General features: G+C 41.2%; 1 pseudogene; it reads right to left on the minus strand.

Annotated features, from left to right (window-relative positions):
• Nucleotides 1–871: 871 nt before the first annotated feature.
• On the minus strand, nt 872–2,112 carry LOC100611977 (bifunctional phosphoribosylaminoimidazole carboxylase/phosphoribosylaminoimidazole succinocarboxamide synthetase-like; annotated as a pseudogene).
• Between the last annotated feature and the right edge of the window lie 20,992 nt (nt 2,113–23,104).

The raw sequence follows: 23,104 nt of genomic DNA on the forward strand, positions 1-23,104 counted from the left end.
AGTTTTCCCAGCACCATTTATTAAATAGGGAATCCTTTCCCCATTTCTTGTTTTTGTCAGGTTTGTCAAAGATCAGATGGTTGTAGATGTGTGGTATTATTTCCGGGGGCTCTATTCTGTTCCATTGGTCTATATCTCTGTTTTGGTACCAGTACCATGCTGTTTTGGTTACTGTAGGCTCGTAGTATAGTTTGAAGTCAGGTAATGTGATGCCTCCAGTTTTGTTCTTTTGGCTTAGGATTGTCTGGACAATGCGGGCTCTTTTTTGGTTCCATATGAACTTTAAAGTAGTGTTTTCCAATTCTGTGAAGAAAGTCATTGGTAGCTTGATGGGGATGGCATTGAATCTATAAATTACCTTGGGCAGTATGGCCCTTTTCACGATATTGATTCTTCCTATCCATGAGCATGGAATGTTCTTCCATTTGTTTGTGTCCTCTTTTATTTCATTGAGCAGTGGTTTGTAGTTCTCCTTGAAGAGGTCCTTCGCATCCCTTGTAAGTTGGATTCCTAGGTATTATATTCTCTTTGAAGCAATTGTGAATGGGAGTTTACTCATGATTTGGCTCTGTGTTTTTCTGTTATTGGTGTATAGGAATGCTTGTGATTTTTGCACATTGATTTTGTATCCTGAGACTTTGCTGAAGTTGCTTATTAGCTTAATGAGATTTTGGGCTGAGACAATGGGGTTTTCTAAATACACAATCATGCCATCTGCAAACAGGGACTATTTGACTTCCTGTATTCCTAATTGAATACCCTTTATTTCTTCTCTTGCGTGATTGCCCTGGCCAGAACTTCCAACACTATGTTGAATAGGAGTGGTGAGAGAGGGCATCCCTGCCTTGTGAATGGCATTTTTTCTTATAAATTATATCTCTGATTTTCTTTTCAATGAAATCCATGTGTTCAATATGCTTGTTCACAGTTTGCCTCCTGCCAAATGATCGCTTAATCCAAATATCTGGGCATCATACTGAGCTGAGTCTTCTGCAGAAAGTATGGTCCACTACCTGAGACCCCTGTCAAAGGGAAGCTCACACATCCTGAGGTCACTGTCTGGTGTGAGGGGAGGACAGCTGATAACTACGTGGTTATGCAGTGTTCCCAGGCATCACTGGTCCCCAGCCATGGCCTCTGCCTACCACTGCCACAAATACAGAAGGAATGCCATCCCCTTCAGACTCAGCTTTAATCCTCAGAGTTTCATCTAGTCCTTTATGGGCAGATGTTACCCAAACCCAAAATTTCCACAGGCCCTCTTGATTTTTTCACAGTGATCTAGATCAGACATTGAGCCTATGCATATTACACCCCTGCACTGACTTTCTGATTTCCAAAGCAATTCTACAATCTCTGCAACCCACTCAAAGTTTTTCTTTACCATCTGGAGCCCTTCCAGAGTTGCTTCTTTGAGGTCACAATAAGACTGTTTGTCCTTCTGTTTGCTTTGATCTCTTGATGGCCAGAGTCTCTGGGTATCATTATCAGTAACATCAGCAGCAACAACAACTTCTCTGGTGGTTAAATCAACACCAAATTCAATCTTTGTGTCAACTTGTACACAGTTCTGTGGCAACCAGGATTTCTCCAGTATTTTAAAAATAACCTGTGCAGCATGACTCACGCTAGCTACTTCACTTTGGCCTTTACCAAGTCCAGCACAGCAAAATTTCACAGCAATTCACTGTTTCTCATTACTGGCAGCACCCTTGAAAACATCTCCACATTAGGTGAGTAAAACTCACATCTGTCGATGACACCAGGATTTCTTTTAAGAAAACAACTAGTTGCTATTCTGCAAACCCCTTTAACTGGAATAATTTCACACTGGGGCACAATGAAAGCCATATCCCCACGTTTTTTGGTGAAAGCAGCTTTGATACTTGCTTCCTGTAATGACTGAAAAATATTATACAACTGATGATTTTATTTGTGATTGCAGCTTTTCCTTCCAGGCGATTCTAGCTGCATTTCCTGCTATAATATGGTCCTTGGACTACAGGAGGGCTTTCCGTGAACTACCTAACAATTCATAGACTTTTTTTTTCTCATGCATTTTTTTTTTTTTTAACCAGTGTTCAGTACCTTAGCTGCTGCCATTAGCCTGAGTGGGTTGGGGGTGGTAACCTATTTTATTTTTTATATTTTTTTACATTTCCTAAAATTTCTGTCCTGAACATCTATCACTTTCATGGTGGTATATTTTATACCATAAAACAAACCCATATCAAACCCTAACTCCTCGTCCCCAAATGAAAGCATCATCTTATATTGTTTCATTTAGCTCAGAGGAAATTGACATAGATTTGCTGTCCTTTCCCTCATTCCCAGTAACCAGCACATCAGAGAGCCTTACTGAGTTTGCCTTCAACTAACTACAATAAATCCTCCACCCTTTAACGTCTCTCCTTTTTCTGGTTTCCAACCTTGTCCAACCCTCTCTCACATGGACCCCAGGGACCTTGTTGCACTCTTTTAAGAAAGGTTTTTTTTTTTAAATGTTGTAATACTTTATACATGTAATGTAATACATAAACAAATTCAAATTAGGCATCATAATTGTAAACCTAATATTTGTAAACTCACAACTCATCTTAAGTGACAGGATGTTACCAGTACACTTGGAGCTATTAGGTTGAACCATGTGAAATGCCATTTTTGAAGATTAAAATATTTTTGAATAGAGGCAATTTCATATGATTTCATCTCATACTTGTGTGTTTTCCCCAATCCTGTTATCCTGCCTTTTCCCCAGCAATAGCTCTCTTCCAACCTGAAATTAACTTATCATTTTCCTGATACTTAAATATTTTTAACACATATTTATATGTTGTATATCACTAAAAAATGTTATTTAACTTTGTTTTTGAGGTTCATATATACTGTCTTGCTTTTTAAAAATTCAACATTAGTTTTATGGCTCATCCATGTTGCTGGGCATAGATATTTGGTTCATTCTTACTGCTCTGCAGTGTTGTCCATGCTCCATCCCAGGAAGAGAGAACAACTTATTGGTTTCTGATATGAATAATCTTGCTGTGAATGTATTTGTACATTTCTCCAGAGGCCTATGTACAAAAGTTTCTTAGGTAGTGGTTTTGAAACATTTTTGACTGTGACTATATAAGAAATACATTTATATTGAGACTCATCACACACACAAATATACATATATTAGGATGTTTATATCTAAAGCAATTTTCTTGAAATGATACTTTTCTTCTTCAGTATGATGTGCTCTGATATTTTCTATTCTTTACCAATCTGGTTTATTTTAGAGAAAAATTTTGGTTATAACCCCCTACATTTTAAACAAATTTATGGAGCATTATTTTATAGTATGTGGTTATCAAATCTTCTGTTTATTCTAATAATGTATATTCTTTGAGATGTACAGGATTCTATATGCTTATATATGTACACACATATGTACACACAACTATGTATATTTATATATACATGTATATATACACACACACGTGTGTGTATGTGTGTGTGTACATATTGTGTATATATACGTGTGTGTGTATTTATGTATATATACACACACACACATACGTGTGTGTGTATTTTTTTGAGACAGGGTCTCGTTCTGTTGCCCAGGCTGAAGTACAGTGGTACAGTTATAGCTCACTGCAGTCTTGACCTCCTGGGCTCAATCTATTCTCCCACCTCAGCTTCCTAAGTAGCTGGGACTACAGATACATGCCACCTTGCCCAGCTAATTTTTGTATTTTTTAGTAACACCGGGTTTCACCATGCTGAGGCTGGTCTCAAATTCCTGGGGTCAAGCGATCCTCCCTCCTTGGCCTTCCAAAGTGCTGGGATTACAGGCGAGACCCACTGTACCCGGCTGGATTCTATATGTTTTTATGAGTTCAAACTTGTTAGTAGCTATTTGAATAACTGCTTGTATTTGCCATTTTACAGTTGTTCAGATCATTTCATGCATTGATAATTGAGAGAAGTGTGTTAACGTTTCCCACTGCAATTTCTGGGACGTGCTGTTTCTTCCTATAGTTCTATCAAGTTTTGCATTATATGTTTTTAGCTTATTTCATTAGACGCATATAAGTTATACATTTGTACCCTAAAACTTAAAGTATAAAAAAAAAAAAAAAGTTATACATTATTTTGCTTTCTGGTGAATTGATTCTTTTATTCTTTTTTGATTACTGGGTTTACTCTAATAATGCTTCAAGACTTGACTCTTCTATTTGATGTAATAACCAGCCTTTTATTGATTATTTGCCTGGTTTATATTTTTTCAACCATTTCTTCTCAATCTTCCAGCCATTCTTTTGTTTTAGGCATGTTGCTTATAAAAAGTATTTTATTACTTTTAAAAATATTCAATCTGGTTTTTTTGAAGAGCAAGGTGAGTCACTTTATAGTAATTGTTATTACTGATGTTTTTAGATTTACTTCAATTATCTAACTTAATTTTTTTCTTGCTCCTTTTATCCTTCTTTTGTCTTGCTTTCTTTGAAAGGGGAGTAGGTTGAGTTTGGTATATTTTTAATTTTGTCTTATTCCATACTTTCCCTGTATAATAGTTTGGAAGTTATTGATCTATTTTCCTCTTTGAGCAACTACCTTTGAAATGTCACTGTGACGATTTAACAGAATCTAAAGTTGATAAATATCTTAATTATCTCTTTATCTGTACATGAACCTTAGAGCATAAAACTCCTATCTATAGGCCAGGCACGTTGGCTCATGCCTGTAATCCCAGCACTTTGGGAGGTCGAGGCAGGTGGATTACTTGAGGTCAGGAGTTTGAGACCAGCCTGGCCAACATGGTGAAACCCTGTGTCTACTAAAAATACAAAAATTAGCCAGGCATGGTGGCACGTGCCTGTAATCCCAGCTACTCCAGAGGCTGAGGCAGAAGAATCCCTTGATCCTGAGAGGCGGAGGTTGCAGTGAGCTGAGAGCGTGGCACTGCACTCCAAAGCGAGGCTCTGTCTCAAAACAAAGCAAAACAAAACAGAACAAACAAAAAAATTCCTATCATCTCCTCCCCCTTCGTTCACATGCCATTGATGTCTAGTACTCTAGCTCTCTTCTTTCTTTTTTTAACCCCCACGTGAGACATTTTTATTTAACACTGCTAATATTTGTTTTTATTTACTTCAATGTTCTTTTGGTCATAATTCCTTTAAGTATCCCAGGCTTTTATTCTGGATACTTTTTCTGAACTTCCTACTGAAACAAATACATATTTTAGAATTTTCTTAATGAAATGCATCTTTTAGAATATTTTAGATCAGAAGATGTCTAAAAGTAACTCCGTTTTTATTCAAATGAAAATGTGTTTATGCTGCCTTTCTTTTTGAAAGATACCTTTTTTGAAAGATACTTTTGATAGTTTTACGATTCTAAGTTGGCAATAATTTTGTGGTCAGATGTGACTTCATTGTCTTCTGGTTTCCATGCTCACTGTTGAGAAGCCTCTGTCAGGATAATGCTTGCTTGTTTGTAGTTGCTCTATTTTTCTCTTTGGTTGCTTTCAAGATCTTCTCTTTGACTTGAGATTCTACAACCATATTGCAAAATCTGTCTGCATATATACTGCTTTTTATTTATTTCGTTGGGTATTTGTTATGTTTCCTGCATCTGTGCACCATGAAATCAACTAACTCTGGAAATTCCTAAAAATCACCTCTTTTCTTGTCTCTCTGTTCTCTCCTTCTGGGACTTTGATAGATGTAACTTAAATATTTTATTCTATCCTCTGTGTCTTTATTCTCTTTTATATTTCCTATCTCCTTATCCCTGTATTAGGCTTTGTTCAATTTCTTTAGGCCCATCTTTCAGTTCACCAATTCCTCAATCTCTGCTTAATCCATGAGTTAGCTTATCATTAACATTTTAATTTTAATAATTACATTTTTATTCCTTAATGTGTCATTTGATCATTTTCAAATATGTCTTGTAATTTTTTACAGTATTTTACTCCATAATAATAATTTTTTTTTTTTTGAGATGGAATCTTGCTCTGTCACTCAGGCTGGAGTGCAGTGTCTTGATCTCAGCTCACTGCAACCTCTGCCTCCCGGGTTCGAGTGATTCTCCTGCCTCAGCCTCCCAAGTAGCTGGGATTACAGGTGTTCACCACCACGCCCAGCTAATTTTTGTATTTTTAGTAGAGACGAGGTTTCGCCATGTTGGCCAGGCTGGTCTCGACCTCCTGACCTCAGGTGATCCACCCACCTTGGCCTCCCAAAGTGCTGGGATTACAGGCGTGAACCACTAGACCCAGCCTCCATAATGATTTTTAAGATCCGCCTTTTATTTCTTCAAACATTTCACACATTGTTACTTTATATACTATTTTATAATTACAATTTCTTGAATGTTTTGTTTTAGTTTCTGCTGGCATTCCCTAATGTTAGCTTGTTTGTCTGGATGTTGATAACTGTAGATTGTGAGCTCATATTTTTTTGAACTTAATCTGAGAAAATCCTTGGGATTAAAATAGGTTACTTTGCAATATAGAGCATTTTTGTTGCTTCTGCTGGGAGCTCAAGGATACTACCAGACTACAACCACACTGCTTCTTTAAGAGCTTGAGTTCAGATCTCCAATCCTGCAGTGGGTCCAAAGTTTGACTTCTTTGCAATGCAATTCTAAGAATTTGCCTTCAGAGTTTGTGTTTGCACACCTGCTCTGTTCAGGTTTCAGCTCAGGCTTTCTCCTCACTCCTTCTTGAAAATTTCCCATTGCTTTCCTGGGATCCTACCATGTATATTGCAGTGAGAGAGCCCTTCAGGGTACCTCAAACCCTGTAACGTCAGAAGCCCTTGATACCTCTCATAAGTATCTACATGTGGTTGTAGATACATGTAGATACACAACAGCCAAAGAGACTTTTTAAGAAAACGTAAATCACATTACACTCCTCCCTGGTTGCAAACTCTCAAATGCACCTCTCAGCACACTGAGAACAAAACCCAAATACCTTATCTTGGCATCTCAGGCCTGCAGAATCTGGTTCGTGCCTGTTTCTTGGACTCTGTTTCCTACTGCTGCACGCATGGTCCAGAGGGACATTTTCTAGATTCTTTCCACAGACAGCAGTTCCCATTGCACAGTTATAGACCCTCTGTTTGAAATTATGCCTGTTTCCCTCAAGCATCCGTCCTCTCTTTGGCCAGTCTTGGCATGCCAGGATCCTCATCAGTAGGATCTCAGCAGTAATCATGCTTCAGTCTGGCTTCTCAGTGCCATTCCACCTAATGCAGCCACCCTCATCACCAGTCACACTGGATTACCTGTTTTCTTCAAAGCATTTATCGCCATTTAGAATGATCGTAATTGTTTCTACACTTCCTCTGTTTATTTTTGCCTCTTTTCTAGGATATAATTCCAGGAGCACAAATTCTGCTGAATCCCAGTGCTAAGAAGTTATGGCACCTAGTAGTCACTCATTAGATATTTACTGAGTAAATAAAAGAAAGTTACAACTCAGAAGTACTGTATTAGAATCCTTGCAAAGTACGTGGTTTCTCCTAGGAAAATATATGAGATACAAGAAGAGAGATGGCTGAGGAAAACCAGGGTGTGGGGAAGGGCTGGGCCTTTGCATCAGGGGTTTTTAATTAGTAGTGGAACCCCATTATCTTGTTCCTTAACTCAGCAGCCCTGGATTCAAAACATCTGGGCAAGGTCAACTTTTGACTTTGTCTCTCAACCCAGAGTTTATCCATTTATCCACTGAACGAAGTTGAATGTGCTCCCATTCTACCTCTTTTTTCTCATGAAACTTGCAAGACTTTGGACAAACACACACACACACACACACACAGTTTTTTTTAAAAAAAAACTTCAAAAATAATCTGTCTCATTGATCTTTCATACACGTTTTTACTACCTCTGCCTTTTATTTCTTATTTCACACATTGTTACTTTATATTCTATTTCAGAATCAAAATTTCTTGAGTGTTTTGTTTTAGTTTCTGCTGGCATTCCCTAACACTAGCTTGTTTGTCTGGATGTTGATAACTGTAGATTGTGAGCTGATATTTTACTAGTGATCCCATGGTCAAAATCACTCTCTCAGAATCTAATTCAGAAAATACTACTGCATGCCCAGGAAATTAAAAATTAATAACACTTTTTGGTGTAAAGCAGGAATAAGTTCAACTGTTATTTTTTGTTCAACATCAACTCTTTGAATGATGATGTTTAACTCTGAATCTTGCTGTGCATAGTTTGCAGAAACAGCAGTCTAGTCTCCTTTTGATTAATGAAAAAGCACTTTTCTTTCTCTCTAGCTGTTTTCCTCTCAGTAATGCATACACTGAAAACTGAGAACATATATATACATGTTGCAAAAATTAAGAGTTTGGAAATGTCATTGTTTTGGCAGATGTGGTTAGTCTTTTAAGCATGGCCAAAATGGCCCCTTGATAACTTCATTGTAACTTTATGAGTGTTAATTATTACTGAAGGCTGGGGTTTTGCCAGGTCCTTTAGCTGTATGGGGCCAGAACTGGCCAGGGGCTTTTTAGGACGTCTCCAATTTAAATGAAAGCTCCAGGCAACATTTATCTTTTTTTTCCCCCAAACTTTTCTTAATTAAATTTTTTTTTCAAGCCTTACTGCATTCTTTATACCAACCAACTGCATCTTATATTGTAAATTGGTTTTGACTCTGAGGCTTGCATTTTCACTCAAGCCTGACCCTAAGGGTTTTGCAAACCTGGCGTTCCAAACTTCCTCATGTCTTTGTGCACATGATTCAAGCTGACGTACATGTATAGCGTTTATAAGTTGTTTGCTTTTGGTGGAAATCAGCTTCAAGAGGCAAACTCTTACAATGATTTTCTGAAGCCTAATTCTCTTATATTTGTTGCCTTTACCTGACTCATTGCCTTTTAAGTAGTGTACAGTATAGGCTCCAAAAGCAAGATCAGCAATTGTTATTAGTCATTATGGTAGGAGAGGTAGCAGTAGCAATATTATCTTTTCCAAGTGAAAAAATATGATCCATTGCCATCTTGCAATTTTAATTGTTCACTTGGACAGATTTTGAGGAAGTCATACAAAGGAGTAGATAGTATTTGATTTATTCTTGAGTAGGAAAATAAGATTCTGACATCCTTCTGTTCGTGAATACGAGTCTCATCATATACCTGTGAATAAGCTTTAAAGGTTTTCTGTAATAAGGGATTTGTCTGGTGTTTGTTCTGACTTCCTGGCACAGGGCTTCTAAAGCTCTTGGATTTTTCTGAGTGGTAGAACTGTGTTTGTTATTCATGAGCCTCTTGGCTCACTCTTGAGTTTATGCTAATGAGGTGACTCCCAGTGAGCCCTTAGACAGCTTCAGGAATAGGGGCTGGACAGAAGAAAGACCATCCATGAGATACTAGGGTTGGGACTTTGACCCAGCCCAAGCTCCAGAGAAGGTAGGGGAAGCTGGAGACTGAGTTCAGCCTGGTGGCCAATCATACCTACGTAATGAACCCGTCAAAACTCCACACACTGAGCATCAGGGATGATTTTGTTGATGAACACGTGGGTGTGCCAGAAGGGAGGTACACCCTATTTTCACAGAGAGGGCAAGGAAGCTCTGTGTTGGGGATCCTCCCAGGCCTTCCCTCTGTATCTCTTCATCTGGGTGGCCCTGAGCTGTTCTCTTTATCGTAAAGCTATAATCAAAAGTGTAGCACTTCCTTGAGTTCTATGCATTGTTATAGCCAATGATCAAACATGACAGGATTGTGGAAACCCTTGAATTACTAGCCAGTTGGTCAAAAGTGTGAGTGGCCTGGGACCCACTGAACTTGTGGCTGCTGTCTGGAGGGGGCTGTCTATGTGAATATTCATACACATACACTCGGGACTGACTGTGCTCTTCACCCGTGAGGTCCGTGCTAACTCCAGGTGGTTAGTGGCAGAATTGAACTGCAATATACCAGTTGCTGTCAGAATTACAGATAAAATAAAAATCTTTGAAACTGGCTAAAAGACAGTTTCCTCTATATATCTGGGTAAAGCATGGAAAGTCCTTCTGAGTGAAAAAAGGTGACTGGCCAGGCTGAACACAATTTCTTTAGGTTTACCTACTGAGCATAGAAAAAACACCTTCTTGAAAAACTGTTGGGTACTGTCCTTAGAACCTGAGCGACGGGATCATTCATACCCCAAACCTCAGCATCGCATAATATACCCAGGTAACGAACCTGCACAGGTACCTTCTGAATCTAATATAAAATTTGAAAAAGAAAGAAACATATATATATATTCACAGAAAGGGCATATATATATATATATATATATATATATATTCACAGAAAGGGAATATATATTTATATTTTTTTCACAGTAAGGGCATAAACACACACACACACACGCACACACAAAGAACTCTTAAAACTCAGCAGTAAGAAAACAATCTGATTAAAAAGTGGCCCAAAGACCTTAACAAACACATCAAAGATGATATATGGATGGCAAAAAAAAATGAGAAAAAAATGTTCTGTATCACATATCATCAGGGAGTGCAAATTAAAACAGCAATGAGACACTACTACACATCTTTTAGAATCGCCAAATCTGTAACACTGACAACACCAAATGCTGGTGAGGATATGGGACAACAGGAACATTGCCAGTGGGTATGCAAGATGGTACAGCCACTTTGAAGGACAGTTTGGTGGTTTCTTACAAAACTAAGCACAGTCTACCATAGGATCTGGCAATCATGCTCCTTACTATCTACCCAAAGGAGCTGAAAACATGTTCATACACATACACACAAAAATCTACGCAGAGATAGCAGCTTTATAGCAGCTTTGTTCATATTTGCCAAAACTTGGAAGCAACAAAGATGTCCTTCAGTAGGGTAAATGGATGGATAAACCATGGTACATCCAGACAATGGAATATTATTCAGCACTAAAAAGAAATGAGCTAGCTATCTGTGAAAAGATGTGGAGGAACTTTAAAGGCACATTACTAAATAAAAGGAGCCAATCTGAAAAGCCTGCATACTGTATGATTCTAACTATAAGTCATTCTTATAGTGGTTGCAAAATCTGTGGTTGCAAGGGGTTGGGGATAGGGAGAGAAACAGAGCACAGAGGAGTTTTAAGGCAGTGAAGATACTCTGTGTGATACTATAATGATGGATATGTGTCATTATACATTTGTTTAAACTCAGGATTTACAACACTAAGAGTGAACCCCAGTGTAAACTATGAATTTCGGGTGACAATGATGTGTCGGTGTAAGTTTATCAGTTGTAACCAGGGTATCACTCTGGTGGGGGATGTTGATAATGTGGGAGGTTATGCATATGTGGAGGTAGGAGGTATATGGGAAACCTTATGCCAGCCTCTGAATTTTGCTGTGAACCTAAACATGCTTTAAAAAATAAAGTTGTGGCCAGATGCGGTGGCTGAGGCCTGTAATCCCAGTACTTTGGGAAGCTGAGACAGACAGATTGCTTGAGCCCAGGAGTTTGCAACCAGCCTGGGCAATATGGTAAAACTCATTTCTACAAAAAATACAAAAATTAGCTGAGCATGGTGGCGCACACCTGTGATCCCAGCTACTTGGGAGGCTGTGGTGGGAGAATTGTTTGAGTCCATGAGGTTGAGGCTGTAGTGAGCTGTGATCATGCCACTGCACTTCAGCCTGGGCAACAGAGTGAGACTCTGTTGAAAGCAAGCAAGCAAGCAAGCAAGCAAGCAAGCAAGCAAACAAGCAAGAAAAAAAGAAAGAAAGAAAAAGAAAGAAAGGAAAGAAGAGAGAGAAAGGAAGGAAGGAGGGAGGGAGGGAGAGAAGGAAGGAAGAAAGGAGATAGGGAGAGAGAGAGAAACGAAAGACAAGAAGGAAGGAAAGAAGGAAGGAAGGAAAGAAGGAAGGAAGGAAGGAGAAAAGAAAAGAGAGAGAGAGGCCGCTTTCCTGGAATGCTCTGGGAACAAGCAGTGGCACTTGGGAACCAGGTAACAAGCTGCAGCAAAGAGTTGGGAAGCTGTTCTTCCCACATTGTATTACATGCTTATTACATTGTAATAAACAAAAATAAAATAAAAACAAAATAAATGTAATTACATTAGAATACATGTATGCTCTGGCTTCTTGGAATCTGGAAACTCAGCCAGCCTCAAGAGGCATAAATAACAGTATCCTCACGGCAAGTCCTGTAGGCAGTGGTCTTCAGGACTGTGGGTGTATTGATTGATAGGTAGATTGGAGCTGCAGGGGCGAGCAGGTGAAGCTGAGTGGGGACGGTTGTTGATGCCCTGGATGGGCAAGCAAGGCACGTTTTGGGGAAGCCCTGAAAGAGTTGGCTAAGGGGGGATTATATGTGAGTGCCAAGAGAGGACCTGGCCTTGGTGCTGTCCATGTGGGGTCATGTGTGTGTAGATGCCCATGAGGCTGGTGGCATTTGGATATAATGGGGTTTTCTGGATGCATGACATGGGGCTATCTTCCATTGAGACAATCACTAGATGAGGTTTATAAACAATACATTTTAAATTTTAGGCATGGTTAGGTGTACTCTCCACCAGGCAACAGAAGACTCTGTGGATTAGAGCAAAGGAAAGGAATGTGGACAGATGCATAGGGAAAATGAAATGCTGGAGAAAGTGACCTGACTTGTTTCAGGCCAGTACTCCTACCGAGAGCTAGAAAACATGGACAAAACTGTAGGAAGGAACCAGAAAGCTAGCAAAAGAACAAGGACTTGGGGTTACAGAGCCCAGAGAGAAGGTAAGCCAGGACCAGGAAACTCAGCTTTGGGTGTCGTTTTTCCACAGAGGCACCTGATGATTTTCCAGCAGAAGCCGAGGGGCTGAGAGGTGGAGAGAACCAAATGGCCATGTCTAAGACAGCCTTCTGCTGTAAAGGGTTCTACAGGACATGCTGTACAGGGGAAAGCTCCGGCCACCATAAGACTTTGAGCACTTGAACTGGGGCTGGTGCAATTGAGGGATTAAAATTTTGATTTGATTTAATTGTAATTACTCTATAGTTAGTCTCAATAGCCTCATGAGGCTACTGCTTAGCACAGGTCTGGAGCCTCCCTTAGGTCCTGAGAAGGGCAGTGCAGCCACCTGGGAAGTGTGTGGGCTTTGTAGATGACCAATGCTCGGTTTGAATCTTGCCTTGCCCCATAGTAACCATGCAAACTTGGTGAATAATTCCCCCCTCTGTGTTCAGTTTCTTCATCTATAAAAGGAGAATAAATAGGGCCAGGTGTGGTGGCTCACACCTGTAATCCTAGCACTTTGGGAGGCCAAGGCAGGCAGATCATGAGGTCAGGAGTTCGAGACCAGACTGACCAACATGGTGAAACCCCGTCTCTACTAAAAACACAAAAATTAGCAAGGTGTAGTGGCACGCGCCTGTAATCCCAGCTACTCAGGAGGTTGAGGCAGGAGAATCGCTTGAATCTGGGAGGCAGAGGTTGCAGTGAGCCAAGATGGCGCCACTGCACTCCAGCCTGAGTGACAGAGTGAGACTATGTCTCAAAAAAATAAATAAATAAAAGAATAAATAAAGTAAAGCCTACCCCATAAAAAGGTTTCACGTACTGGTGCCTGTATACAGCAGGCATTCAATAAAGATTAGATGGAATCGTCTATAGATTGTGAGTTCCAAAAAGCTGACATCATTTTTGAAAGCTGAGCTTTATTTTCTTCAAAAACAAATGTCAATATTCATGTTACTGAACTTATGTATGTTTTTATTTTTTCTCAAAATCCCAGAGGCATGTTCTACTTGGAAAATAAAAATACATTTCACAGTATAGATACTCTAGAGAAACTATTTTCTTAAGAAGCTACCAAAGGTTAATGACATAACCCAATGTATCTCAACTTTACAATCAGATGAAATTATCTGGGACACACACAAAGGACTTGTTTTCCTACCACTCGTTCTCTCTTTTTTTTTTTTTTTTGAGACAGAGTCTCGCTCTGTCGCCCAGGCTGGAGTGCAGTGGTGTGATCTCAGCTCACTGCAAGCTCCACCTCCCAGGTTCACGCCATTCTTCTGCCTCAGCCTCCAGAGTAGCTGGGACTATAGGCACCCGCCACCACGCCTGGCTAATTTGTTTTGTATTTTTGGTAGAGATGGGGTTTCACCGTGTTAGCCAGGATGGTCTCGATCTCCTGACCTCGTGATCCACCTGCTTCGGCCTCCCAAAGTGGTGGGATTACAGGTGTGAGCCACCGCGCCCGGCCCACTCATTCTCATTTTTAATAATAAAAAAGTTAAAGTGCAGTCATTTGCACAAAGAAATAGCCTGTTGTGGTACACACAGTCTTAGGAAGCCACCTTCAGAGAGTGTATTGATGCTAGAGGGAGCAACTTGTTTACCATTCTTGGGCAGGAAAAGATGGGGCTTGTCAGGACCTTTTCTACCCATGCATCAGGAGTCAGCTGATGGCTGTGATTTAGACTTGACACCATCAGAGACAAGCAAAAATAATGTACAACTGCTTTTGACTACAAGAAAAAAAATCCCGTTGTATTATGGACTTCACAGTATTGCAGCAAAGGAAAGAGTATTTGCTAACGTGTCAATACTCCTCAAGTAAATTGCCACCTACCCTGATAATATTCCCTGCACCAAACCATCCAAAATTATAAATGATGCACCTTTTCTTTTAAGACAGGACAGAGATGCTGGGGGAAGACATGGAAAAGGATAAATGTGAGGTTACTATGTATGCTCCACCCAGCCATGCACCATCAGGATATTAATAGTTGTTGTGGCCAGGCGCAGTGGCTCACGCCTGTAATCCCAGCACTTTGGGAGGCCGAGGCAGGCGGATCACAAGGTCAGGAGATCAAGACCATCCTGGCTAACACGGTGAAACCCATCTCTACTAAAAATACGAAAAATTAGCCGGGCGTGGTGGCAGGCGCCTGTAATCCCGGGCATGGTGGCAGGCACCTGCTACTCGGGAGGCTAAGGCAGGAGAATGGCGTGAACCCGGGAGGCAGAGCTTGCAGTGAGCCGAGATTGTGCCACTGCAATCTAGCCTGGGTGACAGAGTGAAACTGTCAAAAAAAAAATAATGATAATAATAAATTGTGAACTCCACTTTAGCCTGGCCACCATCCTTGGGGACTATGACTGCATTTATTTACCCTTGAGCTTCAGAGAACTGGGGTCTCAGAGCTACTAGCAGCAGAATTTGGAGCCAAACCCAGGTCCTCTATCTCCAATGTCTATTATTTCCTCTGCTAATTGACTCCCTTACTGTCTTAGTCCATTAAGGCTGCTATAAAAAATATCGTAGGCCAGGTGGCTGGTAAACAATAGAAATTTATTTCTCCCTGTTCTGGTGGCTGGGAGTCCAAGATGAAGGTGCCAGCATGGTTGGGTTCTGGTGAGGGTCACCTAGGGACGGTTGCAGACTGCGCAGTTCTTGCTGTGACCTCACATAGGGAAAGGGGCAAGGGTCTCTCTGTTGCCTCTCAATCCCACTCATGAGGGCTCTACTATCATGGCCTCATCACCTCCCGAAGGCTGCACTTCTTATACCATCACCTTGGAGGCTAGGATTTCAACATAAATTTTGAGGAAACACACACATTCAGATAATAACATTCCTCAATGGGTCTTATTAAAAACCAAAATTCTACACCTTGAACCACCTTTATCCCAAGAAAATAGAGTGTACAAGCTTGAGAATAAGTTTGTGCCAAGATATGTTTGTACTGCCCCATGAAAAAAAAATCATTCTAATAAAAATTGGATGTAGACTTTGGGTGGTAATAAGGTATCAGTGTAGGTTTATCGATTGGAACAGATGCACCACTGTGAGGGGGGTGGATATCGATAGTTGGGGAGGCTGTGCTTGTGAGGGAGCAGGGAGCATAAAGGAAACCTCTGTGCCTTCTGACCAATTTTTCTGTGAACCTAAAACTGCTGTAAAAAAAAAGTCTATTTGAGAAGATAGGGTGCAGTAGTTACTGTGCTCTGAGCACTGTCTGATAGTTTTATAAAGGAGCTCACTCATCCTTACAAGAACCGTATGAGGGAAGTTCAAGTAGCATCCCATTTCACAGATGAGGAAAGCAAGCCCAGGGAGGGTCAGTGACTTGCCCAGAGTCCTGCAGCGAGTTAGGTAATGGAACTGGAACTCAGACCTCACGCTCGGTCTCAGGTTCTGCACCTCCTTTAGAAAAGGATGAGGAACTGCTGAGACTCAGGTGCACACCACTAGATCTGGTTGTCTTCAGAGGGCTGTTTCTTTTGATGGTCCTCAAGGATCTCATCAAAGCATCATTCAGTAATTCACTTGGGATATTTCTCAGAAGAGTATTCCATAAAAAGAGAAGACTGTCTAGGTTAGAGCTGGAAAAGACGAAGAGCATGTCTCGGTGCCCATGGCCTTGCAACTGGACTCTGGGGGTGCAGGAGCAGCCCACGAGTTTCGTGGATATGAACTTGGTCCTCCTAAGAGGACCTGCAACACCAACCAGCACCTTCCCTTTCTTCTACTGGAGCCCCTTGCTTGTTTGTTCCTTGTGGATACTGGTTGATGATTGCATGTAGCTCTGGGGGTTGGCTGCTGAAAACTAACTCAAGCTGCCTGCCTTCTAACAAGCTGCAGAACTCTGCAGGTGCAACTGATCTTGCCCCTGATGTCCCTGTTATTTATTCTCCCTTCCCAGTTTTCCTTAAAAAACAAAATAAAACACCTTAATAGTGTTTGTATTTTTGTAAGTTGCCTTTATTTGCCTAGGCCTGGTTACAGATACCTGAACAATTTTCTTTTTCTGTTTCACGTAGGCATGGACACCTGATTTTCTTTGCCTTTTTTCTCTTTCTAGGTTATTTCTACCTAGGACATGAAATGAATGGAATGCTTGAGAAATTATTGCCACACCATTCTGCTAGGTACAAATCAAAAAGAAAACACGCCTACTCTTGGTGTAATTTCTAGCTCTGCCTCAAGAATCTTCTAGCAGGCGCTTTTTCACCTGGCTTAATGGTCAGGTCGCACCCCTGAGTATGTCAGTCAAACGTTTCTATCACTTTTCAGCTTTGCTGTAGTTGTAGCAGAGATTCAATGAAACCTGCAAAGCCTAAAATATTTACAATAATGGCCCTTTACAGAAAAATATTTACTGGCTTGTGCTATAGATGATATCCTCTGATCAAAATGTAAAATAGTTATAATTAGTAATAATGTTTTGCCTTCAAAAACAATCCTAGATACTTTGGGTTCAAAAAATAACCTTTAGAATGAGATCATGTCCCTTGCAGGGACATGGTTAAAGTTGGAAGCCTTTATCCCTAGCAAACTAACACAGGAACAGAAAACCAAATACCACGTGTTCTCACTTATAAGTGGGGAAGCTAAATGCTGAGAACACATGGACACATGGTGCGGAACAAAACACCCTGGGTCCTGTTGGAGGACAGGGGGTGGGGAGATGGAGAGAATCAGGAAGAATAGCTAGTGGATGCTGGGCTTAATACTGGGGGGACGGGCTGATCTGTCCAGCAAACCATCATGACACGTTTACCTGTGTAACAAACCTGCACATCCTGCACATGTACCCCTGAACTTGAAAAAGAAAAAAATTTGCCTTTATAAAAACCATAAAATATATAGAATTGAATGACAAGAACACTACATATAAAAACATATAAAAACACAGCCTACAGAAAATTATAGCATTAGATAAATATATTAGAAAAGAAAAAAGATTAAAAGCTCATAAGCGTTCAACTCAAGAGGTTATTTTTGGAAAAAAGAGTTAAACCAAAATCAAGTAAGGAAATAAGAAAGAAACGAGGAGATATTGGCAAATTAGACAACCAAAAATATCTGTGAGAATTAACAAAAGCAGAAGCTAATTTTGGGGAAAAAAGTAAAGTCTACAATCTCTGGAAGGTTTGATTAGGGAAAAAAGAGAAAACGTTAAAGAAGGAAAGAAAACAAAGAAGGAAGAAAAAAGAGACTTCAATGCAGCTGTCCCAAAGATTAAAACTCATAACCAAATACAATGGACAACTTTACTCCAATAAATCTGAAAACCTAGACAAAATGGTTATTTTTCTAGAAAAGGGTGTTCTGTCAAAACTGATTCAAGTACAGATTTAAAACCTGAATAGACCTTTAACCATATAACCATAGCCATAGAACTTATAGGTTTAAAAATGACCATAAGAGAAATTAAATCAGTAGTCAAAAATCAATAAACCAAAAAGCACCAAGCTTAGAAGATTTTTTTTTTTTTTTTTGAGATGGAGTCTCGCTCTGTTGCCCAGGCTAGAGTGCAGTGGTGTGATCTCGGCTCATTGCCAGCTCTGCCTCCCGGGTTCACGCCATTCTCCTGCCTCAGCCTCTCCAGTAGCTGGGACTACAGGCGCCCGCCACCACACCAGGCTAATTGTTTGTATTTTTAGTAGAGACGGAGTTTCACCGTGTTAGACAGGATGGTCTTGATCTCCTGACCTCATGATCTGCCTGCCTCGGCCTCCCTAAGTGCTGGGATTACAGGCGTGAGCCACCGCGCCTGGCCAAGCTTAGATGATTTTATGAGTGAAATTTATCAAATTTCCCAAGAAAAGATAACTTCTTATCTTAAGACTGTTCCACAGAATGGCATGAGAGAACCAGACAAAACAAGGGGAGAGAAGAAAATCTCACTTGTGAACATAAACATAAACATCCTTTAAAAATTTACAAATGAAATGCTTCCGTGTATATCACACATCAGCACACCTCACCTGAGGATTGCAAGATTATTAACCTTAGGAAATATATTAATATAATTCATTGAGTTACAGGTTAAAGAAGAAAAAGCATGCTGTCCTCAAAAGGCGCAGGGAAAAAAGCATTTGATGACATTCTACATTTACTCATTAAGAAATACATTAGCAGGCTGAGTGTGGTGGCTCACACCTGTAATCCCAGAACTTTGGGAGTCCGAGGCGGGTGGATCACCTGAGGTCAGGAGTTAGAGACCAGCCTGGCCAACATGGCAAAACCCTGTCTCTACTAAAAATACAAAAATTAGCTATGCACGGCGATGCACACCTGTAATCCCAGCTCTTGGGAGGTTGAGGCACAAGAATCACTTGAACCCAGGGGGCGGAAGTTGCAGTGAGCTGAGATCGCACCACTGCACTCCAGCCTGGGTGACAGAATAAGACTGTCTAAAAACTACAACAACAACAACAACAACAACAACAACAAAAATAAAGTAAAAGAAGGAGAGAAAGAAGAAAGAAAGAAAGAAAGAAAGACATTAGCAAACTAATATAATATTAGAATGGGACTCCTATGCCAGGTAAATACTATCTGCTGGAAACCTACAGCAAATATTAACATTTAACAGGCAAAGATTAGAAATAGTCCCTTTAAAAGCAGATATGCAGTGAGACTGGGACTACCACAGTGTCCAGTCGGCATTGTCGTGAAGGTCCCAACCAGGACAATGAGATGAGATGGAAAAGATAGAAGTAATGGTTGCAGAAAAGAACAAGACAAAATTATCATTTGCAGATGATAGTATTGCCAATACAGGAAATGGAAGATAAAATAGAGACAGACACAGACTAACAGAAGATTGGTGTTTTCATAATATAAGAACATTTGGGCAAATCAAAAAGAAAAAGTGCAATATGGGCAAAAGAAGGGATAATTCACCAAAAAATCTGATTGGCTAATAAATGTGTGTGAGAGGTTTAGCTTCACAAAAATCAGGAAATGCAAATAATAAATGAAATAGTTCGCACCCATCTGATTGAAAAAAATCATTAGGTGTGATAATTCTCAGAGCTGGTAAGATATGGGATAGTGAGGACTGTCACTCTGCAGAGTCATTTTGCAATGTTTAGGGAGAGACTCAGCAAATTCAGTACTAGGAAGGAGTATTTTAGAGAAATCGGTAAATGATTTCTCTTAAACACGACAATGTTAATTGTGTTCGGTAATTGTCAGAGACTTAATGACAATATGTGATGGAAAATGGAAAATAACAGACATTACTTAAGGACAAGGATACATTAAGAGAAATGTGTTGTTAGGTAAGTTTTTTTTTTTTTTTTTTTTTTTTGAGACTGAGTCTCTCTGTCACCAGGCTGGAGTGCAGTGGCACGATCTCAACTCACTGCAACCTCTGCCTCCCTGGTTCAAGCGATTCTCCTGACTCAGCCTCCCAAGTAGCTGGGACCACAGGTGCATGCCACCATGCCCGGCATGTATTTTTAGTAGAGATGGGGTTTCACCATATTGGCCAGGATGGTCTCGATCTCTTGACCTCATGATCAGCTTGCCTCGGCCTCCCAAAGTGCTGGGCTTATAGGCGTGAGCCACCGTGCCCAGCCTTGTTAGGTAATTTCATCATTGCGCAACCATCACAGAGCACATTAACACAAACCTAACTAGTAGAACCTACTGCATACCTAGGCTATGTGGTAGAGCCTATTGCTCCTGGGATACAGACCTATACAGCATGTTCCTGTACTAAACACTGTAAGCAGCTGTAACACAATGGTAAGTATTTGTGTATCTAAACATAGAAAAGGTATTATAATCTTATAGGACCACTGTCATACGTGCAGTCCATCGTTGACCAAAATGTTATGTGGTGCATGATTGTATTTGTAACAGCAAAAATCTGAAAGCCGATTTGTTGTCCATCTATAGGGACTTGGACAGATAAATTGTTGTATATTCATACAATAAAATAATGTTAATCAGTGAAAATGAATGTAACAACATAAACTAATCTTGAAAAAAGTTGTTAAATAAAAAAAGTAGGCTGGCTGAGGTGGCTCACACCTGTAATCCCAGCACTTTGGGAGACCGAGGCAGGCAAATCACTTGAGGCCAGGAATTCAAGACCAGCCTGGGCAATATGGCGAAGCCTCGTCCCTACTAAAAATACAAAGATTAGCCGGGTGTGGTGGTGCGTGTCCCAGTTGTTGGCACAGAAAATTCAGTACTCCTGTACCGAATTTGCTGCTGAGTCTCTCCCTAAACATTGCAAAATGACTCAACAGAATGACAGTCCTCCCAGTTACCTGGGAGGCTGAGGCACAAGAATTGCTTGAACCCTGGGGGCAGAGGTTGTAGTGAGCCAAGATTTCACCACTGCACTCCAGCCTGGGCAAAAGAGCAAGACTCCGTCTCAAAAAAAAAAAAAAAAAAGAAAGAAAGAAAAGAAAAGAAAGAAAAGTAAATCATTGCAAGGCAATGCACACCTGTGTAAACATGTAAAACACACAACAGAATGCTATACCTTGGCTTTGGATGCATAATAGTGAGGGAAAGGTATAAAAACGTGGATCTGATAAATCCATACAAACTTCAGGAGAAGGGTTCCATGGAGGCCGGGCATGTGGTGTGGGATTTTCAGCCCTGCTTATGAAGCTCTACGTAAGAAGCAGAAGCAACCGCAGAAGGTTAATGTGCTCTCAGCAGTGTGCAGGAGCTGTGTCACTGTATTTTTTGCTTGATTTATTCTCTGTCAAAAAAGGAAGGAAGGAAGGAAGAAAGAAAGGAAGGAAGAGAGGAAGGGAGGAAAGAAGGAAGGAAGGAGGGAAAGAAGGAAGGAAGAAATGAAGGAAAGAGAGAAGGAAGGAAGAAAGGAGAGAAGGAAGGAAAAAGGGAAGGAGAGAATGAAGGAAGGAGGGAAGGAAGGAGAGAGGGAAGGAAGGAAGGAGAGAGGGAAGGAAGGAAGAAAGGGAGAAGGGAAGAATAAGAAGGGAAGGAGGGAGGAATCCTCGTGGTGTGGGGATCGGGTTTCTGTGCCTCTTCTGCCAAAATGTTCCCTTTGGGAACCCCCAAGTCAGTGGGTGTGCTCTGCAAACTCCTTGCATCCTAAAGCTGACAACCCTCAAGAGCAGGCTGAGTGAGACGGAGTGGAGCTGGCTCAGGTATAGACCCAGGTGGTGCTCACAGGGGCTGCCTGGGCCAGGGTTCAACTTGCCATCTAGGGAATGAGGATGAGCCCTCAGATTCAAGCAGGCCTGTTTGGGAGACCTAGGCCTTGTGCGGTCATCTTTCTCCTTAAGAAAAAAATTAAACCAATAGTTGGCTGGTGTGGGCAGCCCTTTCTAAGGTCATCCTGAGGGGAGGTTCCCAGAGCCATAGCTCCCTGTCAGCAATCCCTGAAGCTCACCCCCAAGGCAGGCTCTGGCTTGAGAAGCAGCAGAATGCTCTGCGAGTGGGGGTAGCGGGTGAGGGGGCTGTGGGAGCACAGAGGCTGGTCCACCTGGAGGTCCTGACTTAGCGAGCCTGGGGAGGGCCCCACAGCATGCTTTTCTAACCCGTGCCCCCTGGGATGTCGAAGCTGCTGGGCCAGGGCATATACATCTTGAGAGCCCTGGCTCTCCGAATGTCAAAGCTGCTGTTCTGAGGCTGAGGCTGGTGGATCACTTGAGTCCAGGAGTTTGAGACCAGACTGGGCAACATGGTAAAGCCCCATCTCCATATATATTAGCTGGGCATGGTGGTGTGCACCTGTATTCCCAGCTACTTGGGAGGCTGAGGTGGGAGGATCACTTGAGCCCAGGAGGTCGAGGCTGCAGTGAGCTATGATTGTGTCATTGCACTCCAGCCTGGGCAATAGAGCAAGATCCTGTCAAAAAAACAAAAAACAAAAAACTGCTGTTCTGGAAGCACACTGGGAGCAGGCATGGAGCTGTGGGAAGACGCAGGCAGGATCAGGCTGTGTCCACGGTCCCCTGAGGCTTAGGAATTGATGGGGCTGTGGAATGTCCCATCATCACGGACAGTCAAGACACACCTATGCCTCTCCTTCATCATTTTTGCAGGATCAGGAGAGAGTAAGAAAAAGGACAGGGCCTGGTGGTACTGGGCACGTATATATTGGACAGTGTCTGTCTCCTTCACAGGCATGGGCTGGTGGGGATTGTGAATCCAACATGGCTGGGGAGGGGCCTCTGCCTAATGTTCCCTTCTGTGGCTATGCGGTGATGCTCTGGGCTGACACCTCAGAGCATTCTGATGTGGAGGGGACGGAGTTCCTAACCCTTGTAGCTTTCACTGAGATACCTGAGTGCATTGCGTTTCTTTCCCTTATATTTCTGAATCTCTGCATAATTCTGGCTCAACATTTTCTGTCAGGAAGTTGAGTAATC

Source organism: Pan troglodytes, chromosome 11 (genome assembly GCF_028858775.2).
Source record: "Pan troglodytes isolate AG18354 chromosome 11, NHGRI_mPanTro3-v2.0_pri, whole genome shotgun sequence".
Lineage (NCBI taxonomy): Eukaryota > Metazoa > Chordata > Mammalia > Primates > Hominidae > Pan > Pan troglodytes.